The sequence below is a fragment of the Euprymna scolopes genome, chromosome 14, assembly GCF_053919585.1.
Source record: "Euprymna scolopes isolate OS-2025 chromosome 14, ASM5391958v1, whole genome shotgun sequence".
Classification (NCBI taxonomy): Eukaryota; Metazoa; Mollusca; class Cephalopoda; order Sepiida; family Sepiolidae; genus Euprymna; species Euprymna scolopes.
This window is the reverse complement of record NC_136495.1, coordinates 60,289,318-60,303,444: the sequence shown is the minus strand read 5'-3', so window position 1 is coordinate 60,303,444 and position 14,127 is coordinate 60,289,318. Positions and strand designations below refer to the sequence as shown.

The following is a 14,127-nucleotide window of genomic DNA, read 5'->3' as shown; positions in this document are numbered from 1 at the left end:
CCAACATAGTCTACCAAGTAACAACTACTGTCCCATCGCCACAATGTTGCGTCCCTGTGTTTGTTTTACAAATACTTGAATGAAATGTACTCTGATGACCTTACTGCACTTTTACTCACCCTCAACATATACATTAGTGGACTGGCAAGGCCACAGGGGAGACAACTGAAGCAGCAAAACTGAAATATTTTATTGCGACTTTAAAATATTTGACATATAAATCTCTTATTGTTTAAAAAATTTATTTTCTAACATTCTTAGCTTATGAAATATTTTATATTTCAATAACAGTATGATCGTCCATCAATACCTGCAGTTTCATGGAAACACTATAAATTCAGCCTACAGGGCTCTAATATACAACAGCATGACTAACTTGTATTATGATCAACCTCACTATCAATGATTTTTTGGTGCTTGTTCAGAATTACCCTCTATAAAATCCAAAGATAAAGAAAAATCTGCATTATGTGTGTATCCATGACAGAAAGAAAATATCATACACCAAAATCATGTAAATTGATCAAACAGTTTGTGCTGTTTCTTATTTTATTTTTCTAAGACACACACACACACACACACACATTAAAATTAATAAATTCATTTGCGCAGGAATTACAGCATTCACCCAAACCTTTTGGGTAAAAAAGCAAGAGAAATGGCCGACGTAGCTGAAAGCACTTTTTTTTCTTTTTGGTCAAAAATTCATATTTTTGACCAATCAGGGCTCGATTTAAAAAACTTGTTTTTGCGAGCCTCTGGGAGCCGCTAAAGAAATATAAACGGCACGGAGAACTTCTATCATCAGAGAAAGGGATAACCGACACCAACAGCAATGCTTACCGAGTGAAATTCAGTAGCTGAAATGACAGCTTTTCTTGCCCGTCAAAGAACATTGCTTGACTCTCTCTTTCTCTCACTTTGCCACAACGCATAGTAGGACTTTTTCTCTCATGCTTTCAAGTCTTCACCTTTTCCTCCCTTCCTTCTTTCATACAGATTGCCACCTTGGCGCACACTAAAAAGTAATTTCTTTTCTTTTAACGAAAAATAAAAAAAAGTTTATTTTACATTATTTGGTAGTAATTTCTTTTTATTTATTGATTTCAGGGGATTTATGCAAGTCTCCAACAAGTTTTATTTTTAAATAATAAAATCAAATTTTATAGCTAAAAGACGAGCAACAATCTTGCAAGGCTATCTTGAAGACCGCCTGAAGAAACAAGGGAGATAACTCCAAATAATTCAATCTTGCCAGATTTAAGAAAGCCATTCTGAACATTTTTTTTTTTTTAAATGAATTTCTTTATAAAAATAAAACCATTTGATCAATTTATATGCTTTTTGGAGTATGATATTTTCATTCTGTCACAAGTATGTACATCATACAGATTGTTTTTATTTTTTGTTTTTTAATATAAGGAGACTTCTGAACAAGAGACTAATTCTTTTTTTAACAGTAAATATTAGTTCTGGACAAGTGACAATTTTTCATTATCTATATATAAATAAAATGTATGTGTGTGTGTCTGTGTGAAAATATTTAACCGATAGACTCTTAAACTACTGGTTACATAATACTGAAATTAACAGGAAATAGTAATCATACACCAAGGATGGTTTATAATGAATAAAATCTTTGAATGGATGACTAATGCATACAGAAATATGTCGGCAAGGTGAAATGCAAAATGTTTGTTTCAACTTGTAGATATATTTTTATTACTTTTGCACATGCACAAATTTATTCAAATTCATGCTAAAGTAGTTTAATTTTAAACCTTTCTTATCTATCTTTCAGTAGCTCAAATGGTAGGAAATGCAGATAGAGCTCTAAATGTTTTGGTTTCGATTCTAGCTGATGCCACCCAAGTATTTTTTAAAAATCTTTTCAAACCAGTACTATATATATTAGGTACAATATAATATTCAATAGAGAATTGGGTCTGTAATAATAAATACAAAATCTGCATGAATTAAAATATCTCTAAGTGTAATTTTTCAACTGGGCAAGGCTGGACATCTCCAGCTAGTTTTAAATAAGTATACCATTTTTGCCATGATTATTATCTAATTAATCAACAACCAAGCATGCATAAAATTATTTCTACTGCAAATGAGAACACCATATTAAAAATATCATGTCTCTACAAACTATTAAGCTTCATGATAATCTAAAAGTGAAGATATTATAAACATAGAAAATAGTGATACAAGTCCATAACTCCCTCTTCCTCCATGAAAAATCAAAAACAACAAATATGAAAAAAAATTTTTATGATGACAGAGAGAAAATATCATACACCTTTGATACTATAAAGTGGACCTGAGTCACTAAGTGCTGAGGGGGGAGTGGCAATAGAAAAAGGTATAGGAAGTCTCTTACAATAAACAAAGAGATGGGAAGTGTTAAATGATAAGGGCTGCCCCCTTTTCATGTAAGTAAAAAAATAGGGAATTAGTTAAATGTAAATATGAAATAGGATAGTCAAGGATTCGAACTCGCGAAGCTCGACTTGGAATTGAGAATTCCAATCATAAGTTAAAATAAACACAGAATGTTATTATAAATGGAATGTCCAGTAAATTGTTGATTCTGTTAAAATATTTAATAAATACAAATTTGGCTGGAAACTATTCACATTCTTAGAAAGAATGCATAATAAAATATAGGTTACAGAATTAGACAAGTAAGTTAAATTCCTTTGTAAAAGAACAAAGAGAATGGGAAATTTCCTGGTCGTCAGAAATGGTTTCAGAAACATGCAAATCGCGCATGTTGGAAACACGTGAGTTGTGGTCACGTTGACCAGACATACGTGTGATTTCTCAATAGTTCGAAGTTAGTTAGCAGGAGTTAGATTAGTCAGATCAGAGAGGTTCAGACCGATTCTCGGTTAGAGTCAAGGCTTTCTCTGGAAGCGGGAGGGTTTAGAAATAACCATGTAACAACTTTGAATCCCTGAAATACAGAATCATTTCCGACCGGTCGAAGGATAAATGATCATTTTGTTTTTTATAACTGCCGTCTTTCTATGTTCATCATCACAACGAGAAAGGTAACGTGTTTATATTATATGTACAACTGTCAAACATAAATGTCAAACGCACTATCTCTCGGTCTATCTATCAAGATATTCAAAAATCTCTTCTAGTTGAATTACAGGCTAGGCTCTCTTGTAGTAACATGTACACTGTCTATTATATATATATATATATATACAGAACTGTCTCTCTCTTTATATATACCCTGTTTATGTCTCCAATATGCTATCTTCACAAACATGAACATCTTAAGACATATGAAAACTCAACGCATGAACATCCTAAGACTCTTACTAATATGAACAACAACAAATATATAAGTTATCATCTAAATAAGAACAATGAAACAGTCTCATATTTGGTACTTCAAAAATAACAGCAGTATGCAACAGGAAGTAGCAAACAATGAATCTGTAGGTATTTTTAGATCGAGCCTTTTAGATTTGACAATGACAATAGAAACCTAAAGAACAGATAAAACAGGGAAAGTCAGCTTCTGGTAGCCGGGAGGGGGGGGGACTTCAGATACCGACGCAGAGAAGACAGTGTACAATTAGATGCCGTATGCAGTAAATGGGAGCTGATAGTGACAACGGTTGGATAGTTTTTAGAGCTGACTGCGAAACAGAAATAGAGACAAACTGCGACTGACAGATGAACGTAACATCGATATAACGGGGAGAAAACACACACCCACCCACAAGCCCAACCATCAAATATATGTGAAACATTGACGTTTGTGTTTTTTGTATTTGTTTTATTTTAATACTAGCGGGGGTATCTGGCGTTGTCCGGGTGTTTGGACTGTGTGTGTTAGGTGAGGGTGGGGTGGGGGGTAAAGTAAAGAATAAGCAAAGTAATAGCCCTGTTTAAATATTAAAAAAAAAAAAACGATGTTAAACTTCTTAAAAAAATCGGAAAAAACAAAACAAAACAAAAAAATAAAACAGCGAACAAACGTAAAACTTCTTTAAAAAAGAAAGCGGAAAAACAAAAAGCAAAAATAAGGGGAAAAAAATGATGTACGTGTTCGGAAAAACAAAAACAAAAAACACAGTGAAAAGCAAAAAAAAAAAAAATGGCATAAATAACCATTTGATTGGGTTAAGCCCATGGTGCGTTTCAGCCAGTAGAAAGCATAGAACGATAAGGAACGTTATAATTCCATTCCAGTTTTTTTTAAACAACTACAAAACAAAATAAAGCGAAAAAAAAAAAAATGGCATGAATAACCCTTCGATGCGGTTAAGTCCATGATGCATTTCACCCAGTAGAAAGCATAGAACAGAAAGGCATGGTACAATTCCATTCCAGTTTTTTTAAGCAACTACAAAGTAAAGAAAACCCAAATCGGTGTTCCTTTGTAACTGTTCCTTGTGAACGATCCTGGAAACGGTGTAAGTGGTGGCGGGGGAAGGAGGAATTAATTAGAGAGAAAAGATTTTACTACTACTTTTACTTGATTTTAACTGATTGTGGCAGTTAACTCTCAGCAGAAAAAATATAGGAATCTATGATTATCAAAGAAGTGGAGAGGTAATATGCCTATAACACACCTCAAATATTGTGCATATTACATTCGCATGGAATGTCTTGATTTTTAATCCTATTAAGGTCAAAATCATAGGAGGGAAAAAATGAGTACATTTTATATATATAGGGATTTCTACTTTGTGGACCCACATGTGTTCCTATCGATAGTCACCAGCACGAAAATGACGATCCGGCCATAAGAAGAATAGTTAAACGAAAAATCCATGACACACAATGTTGAGGGTCGGCGATTTGTTGGTGGGGGGGCACACAGTTGGTGTCACACACCAAAAATCACCTAAAGTGATCAAATAGTTTTAAACAACAACAAAAAAAAATAAAGCAAATCAAATCTTATGATTAAACAATGATTTTCGATCTCCTGACGTCATTTTTGCAGGACAAGTGAGATAATTCCAAATAATTTGAATTTTGCAATATTCTAGAAAGCTATTTTTAACATGGGGAGGAAAAGGCATTGGAAAAACTCAAATTTGTTTAAAAATTATATTCTTTATGGAAATAAAACTACTTGATCATTTTACATTATTTTTGGTGTACATTTCTTTTTTTCCTCACAGGGTATACATAAATTTTTTCTTCATTTTCTTTTTTATTTTTCAAGGGAGTTATGAACAAGCACCAAAATGTTCAATGAGATGTTAACAGAAAAACTCAGAAATTAACAAAATTAAAAACTACTAAATATTTTGATTCAGGATCAAAATATTCAGCAGGTTATAGCAAAAAGATTTGCATTTTTTATTCATTCACTTGAGATAAGCAGGGATCAAATCAATGATTGTGGAGTCACTAAAAATGTTTTTTTTCTCATTCCAATACCAAGTTTCTTTCTTTTAACAATTACAAGAAGCCTTCTCAAGCACTAATTGCTATGACTAATAATACATGAAAGCTCTACATTCAAACTCCTCGGCTTAACATTGGAACAAATACATTGAGGACATTGCCAAAGCTGCTGCAAAGAAGATGGGCTCTCTTTGCCGTGCTAGAAAATTACACACACCTTAGAGTATTCTGTACCTCTACAAAGCCACAATTCGCCCATGCATAGAGTATTGTTGCCACATATGGACTAGTGGATTTGCGACTAGTCTCTTGATCTTAGACAAGGTCCAAAAAAGAGTCTCCAACTAATAGGCCCCACACTATCAACCAAGCTCAAACCTCTGTCCCAGCGCCAAAATATTGCATCCCTGTGCATGTTTTACAAGTATTTTAGTAGAATGTGCTCTGACAAACTCAAAGTACTTGTTACCACCTTAACGTAAATGCCCCCTGACTAATCTGTCAAGCAACAAAATCCCACTCCTACACTGTAGCAATCCCTAGATGCCAGATGGCCTTATACTCTAATGGTTTCTTCCCTCAAACTGCCAGACTTTGGAATTCTCTCTGGGCTCCCTGCTTCCTTGGCTGTAGTGACATGCGGAAGTTCAAGTGTAATGCCAACAGACATTTCGCTGCTCATAGTATTCCCTACATAGTATTCTTGTAGATTTGGTCCCAAATAGTAACCTCTTATGTCCAAGTAGCACTGTGCTTTGTTTGAGGTGAAGAACAGTTTAAAAAGCATTCACAACATAAAGGGAAATAACTCTATAAATAGTTTTAACGTAATTAAAATTGAAAATTATAGAACTAAAAAAAAAAAAAAAAAGGAATAAAAATGGTAAGATAGAGGATCAGGGCTGAAAGCAGAAGTACACATGGATTATTTATTCATTTCCCAAAAAAATGTTCAGTAATCTTGCTGGATCTTGTTCAGAATTTCCATTAAAAGGAAAATCTCTATGATGTGTGTACCGATTTGTAATAGAAATCATCACTCTTGCAAATGACTTTTTGTTTACTTAGCCTGTAAAATGACAGCTAAAAATGTAGAAAAGAAAAGACAAGCATAACCTTGTAGGTCGCTCATTGGTGAACGTATTCCATTAATTTGCATATGGTAACTGTGAAAAGGGACGAATTCTAAAGCATGAGAGTTGAATTGAGTTTTTTGTTGAACAGTTTAGAACGAGAACGAACAGTAGAAAATAATATTGAATACACAAGGATTTATTGCAAGTTGAGGAAAGAAAAGAAAAAAGACTTTCATGTGTTGTATCAACAAGAGAACGGTTTAACACTGCCATTTTTTTGTTCCTTTTCCATTTTATAAAACTGAAGAAAAATGACAAGAAAATATCGTACACTAAAAATTGATCAAGTAGTTTCATTTTAATAAAAGAATCATTTTTAAGCAAATTTTAGTTTTTGCAATGTCTCCCCATGTTAAGAATGGCTTTTTAAAATTTCGTAAATTTGAATTATTTGAAGTTATCTCCCTTCTTTCTTCACTGTTTTCCAGATTCTGTCACAAGATTGTCTCTCATACTTTTGCTATAAAATTTGATTTTCACATTTAAAAATAAAACTACTGGATCAATATACATAATTTTTAGTGTACAATATTTTTTTCCATCACAACTATGTACATCATACAGATTTTTCTTGATTTTTGTTCTTTTAATATAGGGAAGAATCTGGATGAGCACCAATTAGTAGCATAGTGTATCAGGACTGGAAACAAGAGTATACATGGCTATTTATTAATTTCCAAGATGTTTAGTATTAGGTTGGTGCAAAAATAATCTTTTTTGATATTCAACTTCATATCAAAAAACGATAGTTTTTTGCACCAACCTAATAGCCCTGCTGGTATAACACAAACTATTCAGATGGCCAAAACAAAGATTCATCTACCAATTACAGCTATTAGCTTTATCCATTCAGAGTTAATGCCCAAAACTGAGATGAATCGAAATAGCAATCTTTATGGATATAAGAAGTTCAATATGTTTGAAGGCAGAGCATTGTAGCAATAATAAATAATTCTTGTAATGTTCAGATAAATCAAATTTATTATTGTTATGCATACATGTTTTGAAACACTTTCAAATTACAGATTGCAGAGTATTGTAAACTTAAACTTATTGAATAATAAATTTGTTGTAAATTTTTTTAATTTACAGAATTTAATTCCAAATGTTTATTTGTATATATATATATATATATATATATATACACAATTATGGCAAGCAAGCTATACAGAAACGTTTGTTTCATACCAAAGAGTTTGTAAAGCAAATAATGTTTACTTTTATCTCTTACTAATTAAAACTATTAATTTTATTGCCCATAGAAATACTTACAGTGTTCCTTCCCTGTCAATTCCCATCAGATCATAAATTTTATTTTATTTTTAAATAAGTCAAATAAATAATGCTTACACTAACTACAAAAAGTTACAAAAGTCAAATGAGTATTTTTATAATTGGGATCATGGCAAAGAAGGAAGCTGTCATGAAGAATTGTTAGCTTGTAGGGGTCAGACATTTTTTTGCATGTTTCCAGATCAAAGATTGTAAAGGAGTCTATGAGCAATAAAATTGATCTTTTAGCTGCTGCTTGTTCTTCAATAACGGTTTATCATACTTTTTTTTGTTTTATAGTCCTTTCAATGTACTTGAATCTTTATTAAAATCTTGTCATGGACAGGAATATACTTTTTCCATTACAGAACAACTTTGGTATGCCTGTAAAAAAAAAAAAAAAAGGAAGAAAAATATTTATTTAAATTATATGATTGTTACGACTGACTAGAAACATGAACTATGTCTGTGTAAAGGGATATATTTGTTTGAAGTAGCTGAGTGATTTTGGCTACATATTTGAGTAATAATTAGGGCTATGACAACAGCATATTCTTTTCATTGTTTTGACTCTCGAGCGTGTATCTGTTGCTATCTTAGAGTGATGTGGTTCTCGATTGATTAACTGTGTCTGTGTCAGATATATACTCGAGTGTCAAAACAATAAGAATATGCTGTTGTCATAGCTCTAGTAATAATGTAGTAAGTAGCCTTACTAAATACATGTTTCTGGTCAGATCTGGTAATATTCTTATGCATGAGGCTTTCAGCATATCTTTCAATGCTTTTCTCAAACTGATCTACCAGTCAATATTTATAACGTAATCAGCCAATCATATTCTTGTGAGAAGGAACCTGAATGTACTCATATTCATTACATAAATATCAAGTAAATCATCTTTTCTTTTAATATACTTTTGAGGCTCATCACTTCCCAAGGCCAAGATCCACTCGAGGATAAGGGTCAATGAGACAGGAATGATTTTTAAATGAAAAATGAGTACATATAAGAGTACTAACACTGATCAATGATATGAACTGCATTTGATTGCTTATAGGGTGATCCATGACAACAATTTGTCAACATTGGGTTTAAAAACGACCAAGTTGAAATCAACAGGGAAACAGTCCTGTGGTAATGTGTTCCCCAGATGAGAAGCCCTCGCTAAGAAACTCTGTCCATGGAAATTTTGTCTGACATTAAGCATGTGGAGAAAGGAAACTTGCTTTTCCATTGTGGTAAGGAGGAGGAAAAAAAGGAGTAGTTATCATTTCTGCTGAAAACAATTTGAACCAAACTCACCTCGGTTGTCATTTTTTTGGAATCGGGTTAAACTTAACCCTACCAGACCGAGTTACTGATATACTGGTAATTTCCGAAAATGCTATATACAAAGTTACCGTTAAACCGGTAGTTTTCCAACCACATGTGTTTGTGTTGTTAGAGAGCTAAAAATAGCTACCTGATCACTGTTTAGCCTCGATTTAGCACAAGCCTAACGTTCTGCAAATGCCTTCTTTTGTTTTGGTGGAGTTGTGAGTGATTTTGTAGACTAAAGTAACCATGAAGCGAGCTAGTGACAAAGCAAGAACTTCAACAGGTAAAAGAGCGAGACCAAGGAGTTTCATGGTGCAACAAGTGTTGGATAAAGTGACAAATTCTGATTCAAATGAAGGCGAATTTGATCAGGAGTTTCTGAATCAAGTAATGCTAGTGATGATGAATATATCGATGAATGAGAAAGTGATGATAATTCTGATGATGCAAGTGGGCCTAGATCAAAATCGAGTATTCAAACTAGGGGGGGTGTCCCTCAACCAGGTGATAGGGGAGATTCTGGTGTGGTTGATGAGGGATGGAGTTGCAGTTTTATAGCTCCAGATCTAGATTTCGATGAGGATGGGAAGGGCTAGTGAACATTCCAGGTTATATCATTGAAGAAAGCAAGCGCATCAATTTTCTTTCGTTGTTTACCAAGGATGAATTCTGGTAGAATTTTACATGCCACTCAAATGTGTGTAAAAAGGCCCAACTACTGCAAGAATTTCAAGGATGTTTCTGTTGAGGAAATGAAAGTCTTTGTTGGGCTGAGGATCTACATGGAATATATCTGTGTGAAACCCAGCTATCAGTATTACTGGCCAAGTGATGGAAGTGACTGCTGAAAACAATTCCGCAACATCATGACATGAGACAGATTCTTAGCCATCTGGACTTTTCTGCATGTGGTTGATGAGGAGGATGCTGGCATTGACAAGAGAGACAGAATCTACAAGGTCAGTCCTGTTCTGGAGTATCTACTCCCCGAGTTTTGACACTACTACCAGTCCAGACAACATCTGAGCCTGGATGAGAAATGATTCCGACAAAAAATTGCCTGGCAATAAAACAGTACATAAAAAACAAGTCCACAAAATGGGGCATCAAATCATTTCTTCTTTGTGAAGCGGAGACTGGATATATTCTCGATGCAGAAGTCTACACTGGGACAGCACTAATGCTAGTTCAAGAATTGAGTGTGGTCGAGAGCACTGTTGTCCGTCTCTTGATGTCAGCTGGGATGGAGAGCAGCTCACACGTTCTGGTCATGGAACGCTTCTACAACTCAGTGACTCTGGCCAAATATGCTGTGAACCACCTACAAACTGTAGAACAGAAAGTTCTTTCCAAAGTCTTTCAAGGAAGTCAAGAAACTCTCTCGAGGTGAAAGTCGCTACCTGTGTCAGGACAACATCACATGTATAGTATGGCAGGACAACAAGTCCATCACCTTCATCTCCAACTACGATGATCCTGTAAAGACGGGGACTGTCACCAGGAAGAAGAAGGATGGTATTTTCACTGAAGTGAGCATTCCACAGCTTGCCTTGGACTACAAACCATATATGGGTGGTTGCGACAAGAACGACCCAATGACCCACCTTCACCATTCATGATGCCACTACCGCTAGCCCAGACACCTCTTCATCAAATTCTTCATATGGACTTGCTACAACTCCTATATGCTATATTTTTCTACACAAAGAGCTGCCAGAAAACCTCTGTACTTTACAAGATACATTCAAACACTGTGTCTGGAATTGGTAGGAAACTACCGGTCTACAGTCGTTCGCAGAGGACAACAGGAATCCTGTGCTCAGTGCCTGAAGCCAGGCAACCACTTCCCTGAAATTCTTCCTGGCACCTCATCTGACCACATCTGTGCTGTGTGCATGGAGAAACACCTGAGATACAACAGACAGCATCCTGGAGTATCTTCCAAAATAACCCCCAAAAGAAGGTGAAGACAAGGTTCTGGAGCACCCAATGCAGAAAGTACCTATGCATCAAGGAGGGCTCCACCTGTTAGGTGGACTGCCACATGAAGACTGAATACTGGCGGTATATGAAAGGCAAAAAATTACAAAAACATTTAAATTTTTTTCACAATTTTGCCCAGGAGGTCAGGCACAGGGCAAAATTAGGTTCAGTAGCTCAAGTCTGGTAGGGTTAAATATTTAATTTATTTACTTTGGAACTGACAAGAAGACATGTAACTACATGTTTTCTTATAGGTTGGTTCAAAAATTAAATTCAACCTTTTTCCTGCTTGAAAAACTACATTACCAACATGTCTTCTAGTAGGTTAAAAGATAAATTAATTAAATATTTGAATTCTGTCTTTTTTTTCTGGCTTTACAAACCGAGTTTCCTACATATGTATCTCCTAAATAATTTATTTAGTTTTCAACCAACCAGAAAACATGTTGGTAAAATAGTTGGTAAAATAGTTTTCCAAACAGGAAGAAAGGTTGAACTCAAGGATTTAATCTATTTATTCTTAGACTAACTTGACAACATCTACAAAACATGACTTGACAAACATGAAAGAGCCTGTTTGAATCCACCTGTTTCTTATAAAAGCCAAATTTTCTAACCTTGGCATCATTTTATGTTAAATTCATATTCAAATCTGATCCCCAGCTCTAAATTCCAAAATTATTTTCTTTTTCTTTCCATCAAATTTTTAAAGTGCTCAGTCATAATTGACTAACAGTAGAATCCTTTTGTTTTAGGGCAGAGCAGAGGGGATATAGCATAGCAAAAGGTGTTAATCTACAATAACTCTTTCTTTCATACTGAAAATGTCGACTGATATGGTTTAAAAGAAACAGGAAGTTATTCTTTGATGAAAGAAAAGTTTCTACTTCCCCTATCCATGAATCATTTGAAGTATGGATCAATTTATGTGACTTTTTAAATTTTCGTCATGGTTACATACATCATACAGATTTTTAGAAATCTTTTGTTTTTTATTATAGTGAGAATTCTGAATAAGGACCAAGAATATATATATACAAATACAAACACGGCTTCATCTGTAAATATGGAGGCATGATCTTTGTGAGCTCTATGCATAAGTTCAACTCATTTGACAGCAGCAGAGAGGTGATGTTGGCTCAGTGGTTAACGAAACAACCTGAGTGTGCCAAGTTTTCATCCAGTTTGCTCCAGAGAAACACTTTCACTTAAAGGATGTTGGCAACCTTCATGTGGTCCCTCTCATAAGTAGCCAATATTCTTCTAGAAAAAATTCTTAATAGAAAGATATCGAGGAAACAAATGCCAACAAAATCATCATGAATGATGTTCAGCAGCAGCACAAATGTTATGCTGCATATTTAATCAGTTTTACTAAAAATGTATGAATAAAAATTAGACACGATCAATGTATGACGGATTGCCGCTGCTGATTAAAGCAACTTCGACACAGGCGATCGATTGGGTCCATCAGCATAAAATATCATAAAGTAATCTTGTAATAAACAATAAAATGAATTTATTTAGAAGTTTCGAGAGGTTATTTTTGACAAATATCTTTTTAAGTCCATACCTAAAAAAATATTCCCTCTTACATGAGCGATCTACTAAGTCTGTTAGTGAAAAAAATGTTATTAAAGTAAACAATGAAACGAGTTTAGTTACAGTCACAATTAGTTTTGGCAAATCCTTAAAGACTGAGAGTTTTTTTTTCAACCCACCTTTTTTTTTTTTTTTTTTTTTTAATCTTTGTAAAAAAGCAAAACTAAACAAGTTTATTTCTTTATTATCGAAATAAAAACCAAACAAATTTAAGTCATTGTTTTTTTTTGGCAAATTAAATTTTACAAGTGACCTTTTTCTTTAAAATTTGAATTTTATCACAAAACAACAATATAACACAAGAAAATATTTGTAAAAAGTAGAAGAAATCCTTAAAGACAATGAGGCAATGTTTCCAATCCTGTGTGCATCTTTGCGGGAACTAGTTTCCCTCATATCTAAAACAGTGTACTAATTATCCTCGTGGGGAGGCAAGTAAATAACTATTATTTTACAAATCGTTTTCGTTTTTTTTGTTTTTTTTTTGCTATAATATTGCATTTTTTAAATAATATTGAATTCATTTTAAAAATGAAACTCTTTGATCAGTTTACATGATCTTTGGAATATATTTTAATTTTATTAAGAGTATGTACATCATCCAGATTTTTCTTCATTTTGATTTTCTTTTTTAATATAGGAGGAATTCTGGGCAATAACCAAATATTTAATAATTTGCTCTGATTAAAGTTGTAGATATCTATATGTCTATAGAATTGAGAATGTGCATGTGAGGACACTTCTCAACCTATATACTCAACAAATTTTTTATCTATATTCTTAAAATTAAGTATATAGAGTATTCAGACATGTGAAAAACTTTTTAATCAGTTTTCATCTGGAAAAAAGGGCTGCTAAGGGGTCAAAATTGAAAAATTGGTATATGGAAACCGTCAGATTTTTATCTGTTTGCTAACTGTTTCACGACTGCACATTATAATCGTTCACATTATTTTAAGAATAAGAAGGTTTGAAAACACCTTTTAGAGATCGTACTCAGTTGGGCTAATGATTATCATACTTGACTCACTGTCTTTAGGTTTTGGTTTCAATCTCAGCTTGAGTATTTTTTTTTTTTTTACTTACACAAAGTGAACCGTTTAGAAACAAACATAATACTCGCATGCACATATCTCAGTTTATTTCGTTTTTTTTTTTTTACTTCATTTTTTTTAAAGGGAGTTAACGTTACGTTTAATACCAAGCAATGCCAGGTACATCTTCTAGTTAAGTTTTTTCAGAAAGTTTTATAAAAATCCAAGGTATCAATTTTTTTATTAAGCACAAAAGTGTCAATTTTAACCATTGTAACCTGAAAGGCACCCCGGGGGTTGGGGCAATCAGAGTTTTCCCGGAAAATCTGTTCTGTTACTTTTTTACTCATATCATGTTTAATGCTTGTGCAAAATTTCCAAAAATTCCAAGGTG

General features: G+C 33.7%; 1 protein-coding gene across 3 annotated transcripts in view; it reads right to left on the bottom strand.

Moving 5' to 3' along the window:
* Positions 1 to 7,979: 7,979 nt before the first annotated feature.
* LOC145293038 (thymidine kinase 2, mitochondrial-like) overlaps positions 7,980 to 14,127 on the bottom strand; it is a 582,922-nt gene continuing 576,774 nt past the window's right edge. For 2 of the 3 annotated variants that reach the window (XM_080139339.1, XM_080139341.1), the window contains one exon: positions 8,038 to 8,180. The gene's annotated coding sequence lies outside the window, so the exon portion shown is untranslated. Of the gene's footprint in view, positions 8,181 to 14,127 lie in introns of all 3 variants that reach the window. The other variant, XM_080139340.1, reaches the window with a different exon arrangement.